A 19,327-nucleotide genomic window follows, 5' to 3' on the forward strand; every position below is an offset into this window, starting at 1 on the left:
CTCCTCACTTGTACTGAGATGCTGCTGCATCCGAAGGGATCTTATTTAAGATCAGAATCATCTGTTGCGGGTTGATACCTTGACCAGCTTTCTCCCTGGACTTGGGAGCACAGTGTTTGTAGACATTCGTCTCCAGCCAGGTCCAGCCTCTTCGCCTTACAGCTGGGTTTTCTCTGGAGAGACGGCTGTTTAAAGCTCAGCCCAACACTTCCTGACTTTACTGTGCTCGTATCTACGGCAAAACAGCAGTCATTGGTTTGAATGGACTAATCAAGACCTATGGCTTGCTGTCTGCACTAATCACCACTTTCCCAGAGATCAAAGCCACGTGGCTGTGGAGACAGGCTTTCAGCAGCTTTTCTCGCATCCTTTCCTGATCAGAGTGATGTATTACCCGAGTGCCATGATCAGCTCAGGGTATCTTTACTTCAGCTATTTGGTACCAGACTGTGGAGTATTTGATGATTTAACAGTTTGCGTCTATGCTTAATCTGCCTTGTAAATAACCCTCTGATTTAAAAAGAAAAAGGAAAAGAAAAGGAAAAAGGGAAAGGAAAAGAAGAAGAAAAAAAGAAAAAAAGGAAGACAGAGAGAAAGGGAAATGAGAAAAAGAAAAAGAAAAAGAAAAAGAAAAAGAAAAAGAAAAAGAAAAAGAAAAAGAAAAAGAAAAAGAAAAAGAAAAAAAAGCCTTTTCCATGCGAGTCTATGAAACGGAAGGAGGTGATTCTTGGGAAATCGAAAAGGCCCCATTCAGTCCCGGGGATAGACAAGCACGCTGGGAGGAGGAAGGGCCGCAAGGTCTGGATGAAATGGAGCATGCCCAATCGGAACAACTCTCAGAGGAGGCGGCCCCAGGGCATGCGCTCCTGGCACTGGGCTCACCCTCCTAGCTATGGGAAGCATACTCGTGGGATTCCCACAGACGAAGAAGCCTCTAGGGCAAATCCCAGGTTTCAGAGCTCCTGCGATCTTCCTGCTAACCACCTCAGAGAATGAAGTACAACCATCTAAGCGTTTGGATTCTTTCTGTGCTGCCCCTGTGGGAGCAAAAGGTCTATTCTGAGTCTGTACCAGGCATTCACATTCAGGTGAGCTGGGTACTGAGCAGGTGGGGCAACAGCTCAGTGGAGGAGGGTTGCAGACCAGCTCTCCAGGTTGCTATGACCACAGAGCCCCGGAGCTCCATGGGATCAGCTAGCTATCTCCCCATCCCCCACAGCCCCCCCCCCAAGGCTCCCTGGGTACCACTCAGGCTCTTGGGCTGAGTACTCCCTCCTTCATCTCTGCCACATGATCTCCCGGGACTAACCTGACCTGCCCGGCCTCATCTTGATAGCACCTCCCTCACGGTATGTATTTAGCACTTGGACCAGCAGGCTGCCAGGTGGTTCCAAAGGCACTTACTGGTAGCTCAATAAATATTTGGTGGATGAATGAATGAATGAATGAATGAATGAATAAGTGAGTTGTAAAATTCCAGCTCTGCCTCCTCCCAGCTCAGACTGGGAGGGTGAGGGGAGTGGTTTGAGCTGCCCACCACCTGCTCCAGTCTGAAGACTGGGAAGAGAGACCAGAGTTATGGGAGCAAGAGGGCACTCCTTGCTTGGGACACTTTCTCTAGTGCTGCTGCCATAGGGGCAGGGCAAGGCTCTCTTGTCAGCATGAGGGAGGAAGGAGCATCTCCTCTGAAGCCCCCGCTAAGCGCAAATGACCGCAGCATTTCTCCGTTCGGAGCCTGGAGTGTGTGCAGGACACAAAGCACACAAGCGATGAGTGCTTCCCTGATCCTCAGAGCTCCCTCGTTAGGTTGTTTGTGACGGGATGATCCCCTGGACGAAATGATCCCTACAGCCATCACTCAGATTCCCAAGAACAGGAGTTTCCATGTCACAAGACCTCATCCGCTGGAACTAGCCTACTGCGCTCACGGCATCACAAGGCGAGGTGGCTACTGCCCGAGCCTCCTGACAACCAGCCTCCTCAGTCCACCTTGAAGGCAGAACTTCACGGAAGCTGAGTGTGAAGGGGGAATGTGTTAAACCAGGTGTCTTCGGAATCCTCCGGAAAATGTTATAACCAGACTGGCTCTGCAGAGTCTGATAAGTGCCAGAGACGGAAAGGGTGGGGTTGGGTGGTGTCACAGTCAGTTATAAAGCTGCGATGCAGGCTGTGTGTCCCCTGTGTATGTTCTCAAAGTCAATTCGTAAGACACACAGTCCGGAAGAGTGTCTGACAATGGCAGGGGCTCAGTAGATAGTTGTTGATGGACTGGTGTCGCATTTTCCCCAGCTTCCTGAGTACCCGGTGGCATAGAGCCATCTTCCCAGAGGCCAAGGCAGATCCCATCATGGTTCTGACCCACCCGGGGCTCGAGGCACAGGTAGCCTGTCCACTTCAGACATCCATGCCCCATGTTGGCCAGAAGAGAAGCTCTGAATGGTCACATAACTGTGTTTTGCTGTTAAAAAGGGCAAACCCTGGATACGAGCTCACAGGCTATTTCTTTCCCTGTGGAAAAGTGGGCTCTACATCAGGAAGCAAGCTTCTTCCTTGCCCAGAAGATTCATAGTCAAATGCTTGTAGGGGAGATTACTGAAACTCCAAAAAGGTCAGAAATGCCTCCCGCCTTTCTCAAGCATTCATTCTAACCCAAAGGGATGGCTCAAAACAGGCTTGTTCGTACCCTGGCTGTGTGAGCACTGGGAAGCTCGAGGAGCCTTTGGGCAGAAAGCACATGCGTACCTGGCAGAAGCCACATTGACAGGTGAGGTCTGAAGTGAAGGCAAAAGGAAATGATTTTGTGAAGCCTCGGGTTGACCAGAAACACCCACCTCTTGACCTTGGCCTTGCCACTCAGGGTGATTCACAGGGCGTCCTCAGGGAATCTCACCAGAGCTCTCCAGCAGAGGTATTTGTCACGTGCTGGTATTTCCGGCACTCGTCTTCCAGCTGACCTCCTCTCTGGGGGCTGCTGGGGGCCCATTAAGCTACCCAGGATGGCGAGTCAGCAAGTTGACATCCTTAAGAAGGTGATGGTTGGCTTTGACTCAGGAGCACCCCGGACTGAACGTTCTCTCTCCCTTGCCTAACCGAACCCCCAAGATCACCTTTCCTAAGAAAGAGCTTCTCCAGAACATCTCAATCTTAGCTCCTTCTGCTGTCCCTGCCATGTGGGCAGCCCCTAGGTGACAGCACTTGCCGTCACTTCATGGGTGGTGGCACTGTACTGGTTGCACAGCGATCACTTACGGAGTTTGTTGAAAATCCAGATTCCTAGGTGCCACATAAGAAGCTTCCTGTGGGGGAGACAGGACATGGAGAAGAGCAGCTCATATTCTGACTCATTCTCAGGTGCTTCTACGACACCGCAAGGACTGGGGACCACTGGCAATTAGAGCATCGAGACTTTAAAAGTGCATTCATTCAAATATCCGTGCCTCTGTTCAGACCCCCGGAAAAGCAAATTTGACTGTTTTGCTTCCTGACAGCGTTAGAAGAAGCAGTTCCCTCTTTTCCTAAAACAAGGTTGTTCTCTGGCTTCTTGATACATCCTAGACCAGCGGGAATCTGCAAGTGGCTCCAAGGCGATGTGGCCAACAAAGGGCCTTCCTAAGCAAGCATTCCAGACTCCCACAGATGCAGCTCCAGCATGTTCCCAAACTGCTGGAAAGGAGTGAGGCTGGGAGTTTTCCTTCAGGGCTCACCAGATCCCAAAAGCTTCTAGAAGGAGTTTTCCTGGGCCAGCAAGAATTTACAGCTCGGGAAGAGATCCAATTTGATGCATGTTTTGCAGAAAGAACTCCTGGAAATGGCTAAATTCCCCATATCACGCGAGGGACAGAAGTGTGTCTTAAAAAAAAAAAAAGCCAGGGTATATGTTGCTAATAATGAGACTGAATTAAGTTCTTAGATTCTGCTTGTTGCCAGTGCTGAGGCAGGAAATAATTCATTCTCCTTTAATTAATCTTTTTGTTTACATTATTTGCTCCCCAGGACTGGCTCAGAGAAGCCCTGTTTCTTTGTTTTGTTTTCCAGTCCTTGGTCAGATTTGGTGGCATTGTTCCTCAGCCCAGGGAGTCCTATGGGCAAAGCCCTTGTCACAACACACCCACTGTGGAATGAAGGAGGGGCACAGCAAAGACCAGCAACAGGCCCACCCGGTCCTGCAGTCGGGGTAGCACCTGTCCTGTCCATCAGCACTGTCCCTGACCACTGCCAGCTGGGCCAGGTAGGACACGCCTGTGTGTTGGGGGGAGGGGGAGGGGGAGGGGAGCCATGTCTGCCTCGCTCACACTTGGAAGCCCTGTTCTTGGCAAGGGGTTAATGAACATCGAATGCAAGAATGATAGGGTGAGGGAAAAACAGATGACTTCTAAAGTGGGCTGGACCGATTTCTCCATCTCAGTCTCTTCGCGCACTTACACATCTAGCGCCGTCGGGGTGGGGGAGGGGAGGGAAGAGGGTGGGAAGGAGAAAGAGAGATGGAGAAGAGGAGGAGAGGAAGGGAGGGAAAGAGGGAGAGACAATGATAAAAGCACAAGGTACTCCATGGGTCAAAATCATAGATGTTGCCGGGGGGTGAAGGCAGGGTCCCCGGTCACAGAGGCTTGGAGATTCCAGGCCCATCAACGACTCACTTCACCGCGTCCATTCCTCACGTGCCATGTCGAGAGGTCAGAGCAGGCCATCCTAAGTGGTTCTAGACTGGACAGGCAATGTCTGCCCACCCTGCTCCTGGCCCGCCGTCTCCAGCCCTAGAACGCCCCAGGGGAGGCATGTGGAGTCCTGCTTTTTTCACAGGTTGGTTCTTTATCTCTTTAAATTCAAGAAGCCACTGGTTTGATCTCTGGTTTACTCACTTCATGACATTGGGGGGCCAGAGGGGGCCCCACCTCTTCCCAGTATTGTCAGCCCAGGTCAGGGAGAGAAGGCCCAGGAGCCAATGTTCATGAGGGTGGCAGCCATCACATTTAACCCCTTCCTCCTCTGTCTGCTTGCTTCCCGGCAAAGGCATGTCCTGGCAAGGTCAGCTGAGTCCATCTAAGTGTCCATGGTTCTATGGCATGGCACATGCCCTTGGTGAAGAAAGCGGCTCTTCTCGTGTGCAATGGAGAGATCCTACTTTATATACATTTTTTTCGGCTTTCAAATAACAGGAGAACATTGCTGTTCTTTTGACTCAAGCAAAAATAAGATGGTTTTGTTTTTGAAAACCCTATTTAAAGGGTTCATTATCTCACAGGCTGCTAACTATATACTCTGCGCCACACTCAATAAAAGCTTCATATAACTGTCTTTGAAATTAACAGCCACCTCTTGTGCTTTTCAAGTTATTAAAGACGCTGGCATGGTGGAGAGACTGTAAACTTTCTATACTGGTGATTAGTCAGCGGGGCCACATCCCACCAAATCCCCCAGGGCGTTCCCAACAAAAAGTTCCTTGTGACCCAAGCACCAATTTTTCTTTCTTGTCTGTTCATTCTAATTCCACTCAATTACTCCTGAGCAAGCTGTTTTATTCCTGTCAACTCATGTTATTTACTGGAGCCTGTCAGGAGGACTGGAGTGGAGGCTGATATTATGTAGGATGTTTTGAGACTCATTAAAACACTTTAAAACAATCACCTATTGTGATATTCACGGCCCTATATGGGGTGGCCTTGCCTGGGCCATTTGGAGCCTGGATCACTTTATTTATATGCTATTAAAAGTTTCAGATGAGAATGCTTTTTCTTGCTACAAAAATTTTGGACCTGGGAACCCAGGATTGGGTCTGGGCTTCTGGAGGCTTCTGGGCAAAGATCCAAAAGTTAACAGATTAAGTGTGTGTGTGTGTGTGTGTGTGTGTGTGTGTGTAAGGGTGTGTAAGGATGTGTAAGGATGTGTAAGGGTGTTATCCAGAAGCAGCTCTACCTCTGACTAATGGGCTGAAGAGGAATGGGGGTCAACAGGCAGTTCCAAATAGCCAGAGACGCTTGCCTTCTGGAAGAGAAGGTGGTTTCCCTGGGACAGTGTATGTAAGAACAGTTTTCCTCTGAAGATGGAAAGGTTCCCTGCTGTGTCACTCTTGGTCCATCATTATATAATCACAGAGCAATTTGTAGGAACAAGGCACCACGCTTAGATGTCCTGAGGGCGTAAAGCAGATAAGTTCATAGTCCTTGCATCATTCGATGAAGGATCCACTTTGCTGGCAGCATGCGGTGTCAGGTGCCAGGTGAGTACGTGAGCCAGTGAGGGACCAGAGCAGCCACATTGTGTCCGCCCCCCCCTCCCACCTTCCACTTGCTTCCCACGGCGGCCTCCCACCTTCCTGTGCTCCTGTGGCTTGGCTCGTCTCTTCTGCTACCCCTGGTGACCCCAGGGCAGCCTAGATAGTCCCTGTGGCTGGAGGTCGACTCCTGTGCTCTAGGCGCCTGGACTCCAATGAAGAAGCCATGCTCAAGCTGGGGAGGAAGTAGAGAATTTTTGCTCACCAAGTCCCCAAATCTGGAATTGCTCTTTTCTTCAGTGGTTCTAAGATGTTCTATGACGGCAGTGGTTGCTACGGACTCAAAGCAATGCTCAGGAAAAGCCTAAGTTAGGGGCACCTGGGTGGCTCAGTTGGTTGAGTCCACTCTTGATTTTGGTTCAGGTGATGGTCTCACGATTCATGAGTTCGAGCCCCACGTTGGGCTCTATGCTCATAGCTTGGAGCCTGCTTGGGATTCTCTCTCTCTCTCTCTCTCTCTCTCTCTCTCTCTCTCCCTCCCTTTGCCCCTCCCTCGAGCTCTCTCTCTCTCAAATAACTTTTTTTTTTTTAAAGAAAAAGTCCAAGTCAAAACAGCATACATCACCTCACACACTTCTAGAACATGGTTTTCCCACAAGTGTCTCATCTGCTCACACATGCCATCCTCACCCAAACCGGGGGGATGGAAGGGATCATTCCAAAGCAGCACCGGCAGGGGAAGTGAGCCTGCGGGTCTAGAGCTATGTGCCATGGGGCACAGCAGTTCTCCTTCTTCAAATGCATAAAGAGGAGATTGAACTAGACCAACATTCTCATGCTGTACTTTAGGCATGAGATGCCAATCTATGCTCCAAGAGAAGTTGATTTCCAGTCAGATCCACTGAGGAAATGCTACTTGCTATCTCCCTAGTTCCTAGACTGGCATCCTGCTCCCATGAATTTAGAAAGTGCTGTGTTAGCTGATGTTCAGAACTCGTCCCAGCTGGAAATTCTAGGATGCAACAAACAGGAAATGTGGATATCCAAAGTTATACGGCATTTGCCCAGGCACTTGGGGGGACGTACATAAAAATAAAATCAAACCCACAGACCTATCTCTTAGCCTGGGGTGAACCCAGCATTTGCATTTCCAACAACTCCCCGGTCAGTTGTGATGGGTAGCAAGCATCATACTGATAAGTTGGGGCCCAATTTAGACCCAGATGCTTTCACAGGGCAAGGAAATGAGGGCAGAGTGAAAGCAAGGTTTTGTGGGGTTTTTTTTTTTAGAGTTTATTTATTTTTTGTGCGCATGTGTGTGTGTATGAGAGAGAGAGAGAGTGCCCAAGTGGAGGAGAGGAAGAGAGAGAATCCCAAGGAGGCGCCACACTGTCAGAGCAGGGCTAGAACTCATGAACTGAGAGATCGTGACCTGAGCTGAAATCAAGAGTCAGACGCTCCACCAACTAGGCCACCCAGGTGCCCCAGAGAGCAAGGTTTTCAATTGTTCACTTCTGTTCACAGGAAGGCTGATTGTGCCTTTAGAAGGTACTTCACCAGAAATCAACAGTTGAAGATGCAGTGGGGCAGAATTTGGTTTGGTTTTAAACCTCAGACCAAGGGGCACCTGGGTGGCTCAGTCGGTGAAGTGTCTGACTTCAGCTCAGGTCACGATCTCACGGTCCATGAGTTCGAGCCCCGCGTCGGGCTCTGGGCTGATGGCCCAGAGCCTGGAGCCTGCTTCCGATTCTGTGTCTCCCTCTCTCTCTGCTCCTCCCCTGTTCATGCTCTGTCTCTCTCTTCTCAAAAATAAATAAACGTTAAAAAAAAATTTTTTTAATAAATAAATAAATAAACCTCAGACTGACACTCAGACTATATCCTAAGGGCAAACGTCTATGGCTCAGTTGCTAGGTAGCCATTGCCTGGGGCCAGATGGAAAGTGACGCTGGCTGTCCGCTCTAGAGGCTTTGGGGACCTGAGAGAAGGGCGCCTGTGAGACGTGGCCTTCTCAGCGTCCTCTGGCTGCAAGCAGAGCTGACCCAGCCTTCTGTCCAGGGGCTTAGAGCTTTGGGGCAGAGAAGGCAGGAGTTCAGGAACAGGGCCAGATCAGCTTCCCAGGCCCGCGAGGTTAGTTCTCACCAACTAGGCCTAGTTTCTCACCGGGAAAAAAACCGCTGCTGCCCCTGTATCCCTGGCCTTCATCCACACACACACAGGAGAGCTGCTCGGCCCCCTGCCCACTGGCAAGGCCGCCTGCTGACGGAGAGAGTCTGCTCTCCCCAGGAGGACAAGCCAGAAGTGATGGATCTTGCACACACTGAAGTTCAAGGTGAAGTGCAAGCCTGGAAAATAAGCCTTATTACTACTCCCTCTCATATATTCCACAACCCAGACGAGCTAGATGACTCACCACTGTTTAGACAGATTCCCTTCTCCTCCTTGAGCATATTAGCTTCTGTTTTTCCTTCCCCACCCATCCGTTGGACTCCTACACATACTTCAAGGCCTATGTCAAATGCCTCTTCCACTGATCTCTCCATTAGATGCAGGGATATCACTCCCCTTCGGAATTGCCAGAGCATATTATTTGCATCTATCAACTGGCTTTTTTTTTTATACGATAGTTGTTTTCTGTCTCCTTCTCTCAGAAGCTGGAAGCCGGAAGGCGGCATGTTTCAACATTGTGCTTTCTATGTAGCAGGTACGCGGTGACCATTTATGGAATGGAACGTATTGTCCTTGCCGACAGTCCTTGCAAAGCATCACAGCCCTCGCTACCTGTTGGGGGGCAACCGTTGGCACTGTCTCCATCTCTGCAGCATGGTGCCATCATCAAGCACGTGACATGACACTGACGGTGTGGGGGTGCCTCCTGAGCAGAGTCAGCATCTTGTCTGAAGGGTCTGGCCCCCTTTGAGTTCCAGTCCCCACATGGGGTTGAAAGACACTCCGTTCTCCATTGAATTTGCAATCCTCAAGAAATAATGAAAAAAATGGAAATTTATTCCACCGAGAATATAACTTGGGCGTACACGTGGGCCACATTTTGCAACAGATGGGTAACTTATCTGATTAACAGCGCTGACCATTTGTCATAACGTAACACATTATAGCCCATCTTTATCATCTAGAATTTTCATGTTTGTAAATCTCACCTCCCTAAGAATGACGAAGCTTCCTGAGAACAGAATGAGTGACTTACACAATGGTGGAGAAGCCATGGGTGTTAGAGTCAGATCTGGATCCAAAGTTTGGTATCATTGCTACTTATCCAGCCACCTTGGGTGAGCTGCCGAGCTCCTTTGAGCTGGTTTCCTCATTTTTAAAATCAGAGCAATACTGCCCACCCCTGTGGGAACCAAACATGCCAACGGTACAGATTACTGGCATGTTACCTGTCCTGAACTAGGGGTTCTGTGCCTCCCCTTCCCTTCTCTCCTCCTCTGCTCATCCTGTAGAATACACAGATGCTCTAAGATTTCTGCCACCAAGTTTTCCGAACCTAATGCTGAGCGAAAGTGATCCTGGTATACTTATCAGGATGTGCACACAAAAATATTAGAAATTAGGGCTGTCACAGGAAATGCAAAACATGTGGCCACTGTGTTAGGACCCTACTTGCTCAGAAGAAGAAAATAAAAACACTCCCTAACGACTCTTGCCACATGGAGAAGTCTTAACATGATTTCCAAACCACCACTTTTCCTTGGGCCACGGGGCCACAGCGTACGAGGGGACAAGAAGGCCATCCTGCTGCTCTGGGCCCTGCAACGGGAGGCACCTTCTCAGATTTATCACCCGGAAACTTCACCTCCGTGACTCCGAGGGGAAGGTTTCCATGCGGTCTGCCCACCTGCTGACCCTGGGGCATGATGTCCCATTTTCCATGCATTCTTCCATTCGTGTCCTGTCCCGTGACATTTGCCTCGCAAGCACTTGAGAACATCAGGCATCTGCTATTTAGTCTATAACCTGACACTCAAATTAAGAAAAATAAATGAGCTTACGCTGGCCTCGGGTATTTCCAGTAGCTGGAAACTCCCGTGGCTGAGAAACCTCGTGAAGGCGTCTCACTGCAGCATTTTATAGATCTGGCTGCAGGGGCCAAATTACCCTGCCCAGCGAGGTGGGCAGAAAGAAAGCCTGCTGATGACCAAATCTCTTTTCAACTAAATGATTATTTTTGTCTTGATGTATGTGTGGTTATGTTGTTATGAATGACGGTGGTTTTGTTTTTTTTTTTCTTCCCCAAAGTTTCAGACAGAAGAGAGGCATGTCTTTAATTCACTACCCAGGAAATAGCGAGCGTGGTTCTTCTTCCAAAATCCCCATCCAAGAAGCCAATGGCAGGCCTCTGAGACAGACCACCTGTGGGCACGTCACGAAGAAGTGGGCTTTGTTTTGACCAGGGCCTGTGGAAGGGGACGCTCAGTGCTCTGTCCCTTAAATGCACTAAACGGTCGTTAGCCAAAGTGGATTTAACACACAGCCTCAAAACCGGCAGCTGTCTTTGTCACAGACATTGACCCCGTCCCGCGTATAGACAGGCATCGCGTGTAATTACCCGGAGCATTTCCCTCACTGCGGAGTAAACTCGGGGTCTTCCCACCAGGGACGTTGCTGTGATAGAGTGGCCTGGATGTGGCCTGAGAAAGAATAGTTGTGGTGTACACACTCCATCCCAACTGCTTGTTCCCTCTCCGTGACCTACCCTTTGTGGGAAGCCAGGAATGCCAAATATTTCTTGCGCTCTGCCCAGGCCTTTACTTACACTCCTTCCCACTCTGCGGCCCCAGACCTGGCCTTCTCCCTGGGCAGCTCAGGGCCCTCTGTCTCTCTCCTTGTTGAACGACTGCATTTTTGTTGGAGATGGTACATGAAACGTATTTCAAATAAAGCAAGAAGAAAGCATAAAATGATGTCTACGGGACCGCATGCCGCCGTGCTCTGGCAGGGTGGATGTGCAATCCCCACGTAGGAGACTTCCTTGATAATGGCACAGTGTATCAAAGTTTCTAGGCTGGAGATACAGTCACTTTTTTCCGAAAATGAAATGAGAGCCACTCAACTGCAGACCAAAGGGACACAAGGTGGAAAATGGATGGGGAATGTTTTTAAAGAACCCACTGGCCACGCTGGGTGTTTGTTTCCTGAAGGGGAGAATTAAGCTCTCAGATCAGGTCTTTCATTTTTTGGTTTCGTTTCTAATTCTAGAATCTCCTCCGACCGCACTGGGAGGGCAAAGGGGGAAGACGGCTTCTTCTGTAGTTTCTGCTCCACATTTGTGAGGACATTTTCTTCAACAAATCTGTTTTGCCCCAAGGTACATTCTCAAAATATTTCCAGGCAGTATAACTCCAGAGGTGGGGCCTCAGGGAAGCTATGAATGTCTTCATTGCAAATCTACTGAAGAGAAGAGGTAGGCGTCCTGAAGAGGTTCCTCTGGCTAATAGCCATGTGTCTCCGTGTGCCTGGGATAGCCTCCATTCATATCTGTTGACCTGTTATGATTATGAATAGTTGCCTCTTTCAAAAGTGTCCTGTTTGGATGATAACTTGTGTGGACATCCCTCCTGTCACGAAAAGTACCATGTCTTATGTCCATGTCAAATATGGTGTAGAAGTAACTGGTTCTACAGCTGGCCTGGCAGGTGGCCTGGCTCTCAGGAGGGAAGGGATGACATCTGAACACACAGGTGCTGCCGTGGTCTTACAGGCCACCGTGCTGTCCATCCCTCGGGGCAGGTCCTGAGCTTTACACCCAGCTGCTGACTGCACGATGTTAATGGGAATAATTGAAAATAAGACACTTGGCTTTAGATTAGAAGGCAAAGTAGACCACTGGGTCTCTTCCCTGTCTCAAGACCTCATGCTCCTTAAGACTCCACCAACATCTGCAGAGTAGACGGTGACCCTGCTGGCTGAGGCAGGACCCCCTCAGCCCAGTTTTCCTTCCATGCCAGGATAGATGGAACATCCCCAGATAGAAAAACAAAAACAAAAACAAAAACAAACCCACCCAATACATCTTTGTCAACAAATGCCTAAAATACAATAATGAGCATGTCCCGGACATTATTGCTTGCCCAGATGAGCTATTGGACCCATTTGGAATCCTATGTGGGTATTTAGGTAGTGAGAGAAAGTTTGGAGACAAGGGGGAAAGGAACAAAGCATGGATTGACTGGTGGTTGTATCCTAGACTCTGAGCTCAAGGCGTGACTATTTGCCTACTGAACATGTACATAATTGCATTGGTGTAGGGAGATTTTTGTGCACTCTTAATTATTTTGAATACATCAGAAGGTTTACTTTTAAGAACAATTCACAGTAACATATATAGCCATTTGTGGACATTCTTCCTAAAGATAAGTGTTTTGTTATCTTTCATTTTACTCCTTATGCAAAACTCATTTATGATTCTGACAGTGTGCCTACAGAATTAATATTCAAAAAAACCTGTTTGATTTGTGTTACTTTTTATTTTAACTGGGGTTCATTTTAAATGGATTGAGAAGAAACTTATGATGCTTTGTCAGCTTCCACGCTAACCATGACATTGATGGACACGAGACAGATGCAGGGTCTGTTACCAACACTTGCCTGCCAGGTCCCATGTGGTTGAATTCAGAGCGATGTTGCACAAAAGAAATGGTTTTGATTAAATCCTAGGGCTAAAAGAAGTTAAAAAAAAAAAAAAAGAATTATCAAACCAATCCACAGCCATCTGCATGTGCCATGAGATCTCAATAGGGTAAGAGATAGGAGCATTGAGAAAATAAAACATGTTGGTTTTAACGTGGGAGTATCTTTCTTCCCTGTTTTATACCTGAGCTAATAGGCTGATGGCTAAATAGTAGAGTATTTAGAACTGGAAAATTATCATTGGACTATAAAGATATCTCTGAATTCTGTAATCTACTCTGGAGAGACCTTCTAACAGAGGGCACACACTGCTCAAATAAGGGATGAACACAATGGAAAGAGCTGAAATAAAGCTCACGTACTGAATACCCACGCGTTGGTGAGCTAAACAAACTGAAACGAGTTTTTGGTAATTTACAATAAGAGTGTCTCTTTTGATAAACCATTTTCAGATGGCAACTTTTCACATCTGCTTTACTAGATGCTTCATCATGTACTGTTTCCTGTGCGCAAAGAACACCTCCACGTAGTTGCTGTGGGACTCAAGGGGCAGCGCTCTGTTTACAGAGAGCTGGTGCCGAGGGACCGCCTCCCCTTCCTTTCACTAATTAACATTCTTGACATTTGACTTGACAATAGTATTAGAGAGGCCTAACACACAACTTTGTAAACACAAATAATCTTCTTGGTGGGAGTTACTGCTGAGTCAATACTGTTTCCGGATGTAGTTTGATCTGTCAGTTACAAGTTTCTCAGGTTTCTGTTGTTTTCTAGTTGCTTCAGAACCCACCAGGGAATTCTTCTACGATGAACCTGGTATGGAATTACTCAGCTTTAAAAAAAAAAAAATAGCTCCCTCGTGAAACAATCGGAATGTGTTGGAGTTGTTTATACATTTAAAAGTGTGTTTTGCATGTGGTGTATGATATGGATGTCATTTGGTCATGGCATCAAAATGGGTGTAAAGAATAGTATAAATACATGAATATATATAATATATATATATACTATATAGAGACCATATACATACACATACATATGTGTATGTGTATATAATATACCCGTGTGTGTGTGTGTGTGTGTGTGCTCCTCTTCTAAGGAAAGTGCTATTTCAACCTGTACCAAATGGTGTTTTCCTTGGTGCATCACCAAAGCAGACTACACCCCTTCTGATATCTATTCTGTATTTGTCGTGTTCTGCTACCTCCGAGAGGTAACGTAGTGTTTGATTTCTTTCCTTATTCCTCCGATTAAAGTAACATGCAATCTTTGAAATTAGGCTGGAAATATATTAATAATTACTTTAAAAGTGTCATGAATATACAAACTTCTGCTGGTACAGAATGTACAATCGATTTGGTCCCGGACAGACCAACCATTTACCAGTATATTAATAACACCAGAGATAATAGGTTGCAGACATTAAACATTTACCTCGACAAACTTCTTTCTCTGAATATCCTGGATATCTAAAACTATCCATTGGAACCATCATACACCTAATAGCAATGTTTACTTACTATCTGCATTAGTTATTAGCCATTTTTACCTGTGCCTCCATTTATTTCACTGAGGAAAAGTTTTATATTTCAAAAGTAAGATCAAAATCCAACTTTCTCTTGACATTGTTTAATACATCTTTGTGCTCTTTTCTAGCTGCATTTTGAAACAATTTTAGACTTAGGAAAGTTTCCTTTGCCCTTCACTCAACTTCCTCTATGGTGGCCTCTTATACAACCACAACGCAATGAATGGAAGGATGAACATCAAGGCAATACTAATAACTAGACATGGGAGGCAGTTAAAGAGTATCCAAACACCAATTATGTGTTTTTGGATAGTTTCCCCACCAATGTCCATTTTCTGGTCCAGGAGCCAATCCAGGATCCACATTGTTCTTACAGCCTTTCAATAAGCCCCTGTCCTTTTGTGAGCACTTCCTTATTACCTGTCAAGCTCTTTTTTGTTTTAATGTTTATTTACTTATTGAGAGAGAGAGAGAGAGAGAGAGAGAGAGAGAGAGAGAACCCTAAGCAGGCTCAGTGCTGTCAGCCTGAGCCAGACACGGGGCTCGAACACATGTTCCACAAGATCATAACTCAGCCGAAGTCAGACACTTAACCAACAGAGCCATCCAGGCATCCTAAAGCTATTTTTAATAAAAACCATTAAACATAATTCCACTTGAATTTAATAGAAGAAATAGAAACTCAAATATAATTAGATGTGCTGAATTTCAGGTAAACATTTCTTTATAAGACGTATGTCCTAAATTATCTCTCCAAAGGCAAGAAAAAGATTATGAAATACATTCAGACATTTATCAGTTAGGTTTTGGTGCCTAATGAACCACTCTAAAGCTTTGTGGCTGAAAACAAACACCATTTCTCATTGCACACAGCTCTACGGGTCCGGGTTGGGGTGGTGGGGGTTGGCGGGGGGGGGGGGGAGTGCAGTTCTGTAGCTCTGGATTGGCTGATCTTGGGTGAATTGCCTAAGCATCTATGGTTAGGACATGCGTCTGAGTCTGGAGCCTGGCTGCCCTGGGATCCCCACATCACATATGTGGTAAGAGTTGGTTATCTCTCAGCAGGGGCAAAGCGGGTGGCCTGATCATGTGATCTCTCATCCCGGGGCAGGATCAGGATAGCCCAGGCTTGCTCACATAATGGTAACAGAGTTGCAAGAAAGAGACTGGAAGTACACAAGGCCTCTTGGAACAGGCTCATAGCTGACACAATCAGCTCTTGGTCAAAGCCAGGCACCGGACCAGCCCAGAATCAAGGCTGCTTATTCTATTCTTCTTCTTCTTCTTCTTCTTTTTTTTTTTTTTAACTTTTTAAAATGTTTATTCATTTTTTTGAGAGACGGAGAGAGACAGGGCATGAGTGGGGGAGGGGCAGAGAGAGAGAGAGAGAGAGAGAGGAGACAGAATCCGAAGCAGGCTCCAGGCTCTGAGCTGTCAGCACAAAGCCCGATGCAGGGCTCGAACCCGTGACCTGAATCGAAGGCAGATGCTTAACCGACTGAGCCACCAAGGCTTATCCTATTTTCCTTATGTACTGATGTTGGTCATTCAAATACAGAGTGCTCATGACAGCATTATGCTTTCGGATTCTAAGCATTCAGCAGATTTAAGCATTTATTTGGGGATTATTTTTCCTACTATATTTTTGAACGTATTTCCTATTTTATTTGTTCATTTCTTCTTTGCAAACACCAGTTATGTATTTTTGGATACCCTTTAACTGCCACTCATGTCTATCCTCTTCCTTATAACCTCTTTTTGCTATTATTATATACACCTAGAATGTCCCTTTAGAAATTTGCAGGCCTAAAAGTGTAACGTTATTAATCCAGGTTTTAGATAAAATGCCACATGGTTAGAGAGACCTCTCCTGGTCACCCAATCTAAAGAAGACCTTACCTTTTCATCTTCTATCACATAGTCTTGTTTTACTTTTTTTACTAGGACTACATATATTTATTCTATGTATTTTATTTTTTCTACCCCCTCCCCCACCATCCTAGATTATAAACTCTATGAAGGCAGAGATGCTTCTAATCTTAAACCCCGCTAAAACTCCAGCATTCAGCAGCGCTCCTGGCATATAGGGGGTATTCAGTAATTGGTTGTTGAATGAATGAATGAAAGTCCTGTCTGTTTTAAGGTAAATTTTTTTAACGTTTATTTATTTTTGAGAGAGACAGAGAGTGTGAGTGGTGGGGGGCAGAGAGAGAGGGAGACACAGAATCTGAAGTAGGCTCCAGGCTCTGAGCTGTCAGCACAGAACCTGACACAGGGCTCGAACTCATGAACTGTGAGATCATGACCTGAGCTGAAGTCGGACGCTCAACCAACTGAGCCACCCAGGCAGCCCTGCTTTAAGGTAAATTTATTCTAATTTTGTTGCATATAGTATAGCCTTCTTCTCTGTAATATTTTTCAATTACATTTATCTCCTATAATGTCCTTGAGATCATAGAGAAAACTCTTTGTCTGAACTCTTTCTCTGTTTCCTTGGAAAATTTCTCCTGTTGTTCTTTATTTTCCTTTGTCTTACTTTTTTGTTGTTGGTAAAGTAAACTCTACACCCAAGGTGGGGTTCAAACTCAAGAGTCGTGCACTCCACTGACTGAGCCAGCCATGCGCCCCCTTCCTTACATTCTTTTTTTCTTTATTTTCTCTCTCATTTCAAAGCAGGCCTGTGTGGGTGATTGTTTCTGATCATCGTTCATCTCGTATACTTGCTGAGAGGTAGTCCGTAGAGGCAGGGAAGCAATGTTGGTAAGCTCAAATGTACTGCTTCCTGTAGCCTCTCACCAAACCTATTACTTTCCTTAACCCGTGAATGTGCACCATCGTTCAATTTTCATCATTTAAGAGATTGGCAATTTGCAAAATGCCGTGTTCCTCCGATGTCTACATCTCACCTCACTTCCGGTCGTCTCCACAGAGAAGAGAGTAAGTAGCGGATGAGAATTGTGTCACCCCGGTTTCTCCTTCATTTTCATCGGCCATGTGCTGTGGTGTCAAAGTCGGTCTCTACAGGGAGAGTCTTCTCCTGCAGTGAGTGGCCCTCTGTTCCCCTAGATCTTACGTCACTTGAAGAATCCTTGTGGGGCTCCTGGGTGGCTCAGTCGTTGAGCCTCAGACTCTTGATTTCGGCTCAGGTCATGATCCCAGGGTCTGCACTGAATGTGGAGCCCGCTTAGGATTCTCTCTCTTTCTCCCTCTGCCCCTCCCTCCCACCCCCCTTCTCTCTCTTAAAAAAAAAAAAAAATAAGAGTCCTTGCCTGCATTTCAGGGTAACCTCTGTTGCTTTGGGGGAAATGGCCATCTTGCCTAAGGTCTGAGGATATGTTGTTAGTTCCCAGTGTTCTTCCTCATTTTGGTCCAGATTTCACAGCATTTGGCAGATTTGCTACATTGTTTGTGGTTCAAGAATGTAGTCGCATCCGTATTTTACTGGCAACTAAAATGTGCCTCCATTTTCTGTTCTTTTTGAGATTTTTGAGGAAGAGAGGGGGAGAATTAACATCTGCACACCACGATCTTTAAGCAAAACTCGCTTTGTACTCTGAATTGCATTCAGTAAATGTGTGTTACGCAGTGTGGGAGAGGCCGTTCACCTACCAGGCTTGGGACCGAGATCTGAATTCTCACAAGGTTTATCTAAAATTTTATGGCACAATCTTGCCCCCCCCCCCGCCCATGTCCTTTCTTCTCCATCCATTTTGCTCTGCTTTTCTGTACCTCCAAATCTCTAGAGGTTTTTGGTTATTTTTTGGCCTCCTGGTGCAGCTCAATGTGCTCTCTTCCTCCTTTGACAGCGATTTTCTTTGTCGTTTTTGTGGCGAGAGCTTTCCCGGGCCCTGGTCTCCCTAACTTCTCCAACTTAATCCCCAGGGTTGCCTGGCCTCAAAGGAGTAGTGAGTTGATAACAACCACCCTCCCCCGCCCCCATCACTGCCTCTGCTTATCTGCATTTACTTTATCCAAGCAATGTTGCCAAAGCTGGTGTGTGTATTATCCCAGGTAATCCTTCCAAAAACCCTGCAAAGTTAATATGATAACCTGCAATTTAAACATAAGGATGTGAACGGGATTTTTTTTTCCCTCCAGATTTATACTCAGAGATGTCACTGTGTGTGTTCAGGAAAATACTTTGAAAGATGGTCTTGGGGGTGATTGGGCTCTCAGGGTGTCAGAAGAGGTTGGAAAGGAGAAATTGTTGCTTTGCTGCGGGAAGGAAAAGGGGGAAAAGAAAGGAAAGGAGGGGAAAGAAGTTAGAGGCCAGACCTGAAAAAGAGCCAGTAAACTCCCAGGACTGCCCCCGCTGAGGTGTTAGAATGCCATTCCTGTACAAGGTGGCTGTGCCCCCTCCTGGATCTCTCCCATCCCCCAATCTTCCATCCATCCGCTGTGCACCCAATTGCTCGGACGGGGGTAGGGGGTGGTTTCTACAGTTCTTACAGAAAGGTCTTCTTGGCCAACGACTCAAAAGTCAAACCTGCACACAGGGGACCAGGGGCTGGGACACAGAAGGGGCATGAGCACACAGCCCCTCCGCAAAGGGAACATCTTTGAGCAGCAAGTTTTGGACTTTTTTTTTTTTTTTTTTAGCCACAGGATTGTGGTGGTTGTGGTGGTAGAGATAGGCGGATGCCTTGAGCCAATTTTTCCTCTGTCTTAAGAGAGAAAGAGGCCACAGGGTTCTTATGACATCTGGGCTTTATGTCCATATGAAAAACGAGGCTCAGAGAAAGCAAACAACGTGCCCCAGGACACTCGAAATATGGAGGGCCTCTTGTTATTTAACAAACCTGCCCAGTTCTTTCCTGCTCAGGATGTTTCAGGGCAATGTTTTCCCCCAAATCTGTGCCTTGCCAGAACACTCCCAAACCACTCCCCCAGAGATGTTTTCCTCTACTTCCTATGAGGTACCCCCCTGCCCACGCTCCATC

This window comes from Felis catus, chromosome A3, assembly GCF_018350175.1.
Source record: "Felis catus isolate Fca126 chromosome A3, F.catus_Fca126_mat1.0, whole genome shotgun sequence".
Lineage (NCBI taxonomy): Eukaryota > Metazoa > Chordata > Mammalia > Carnivora > Felidae > Felis > Felis catus.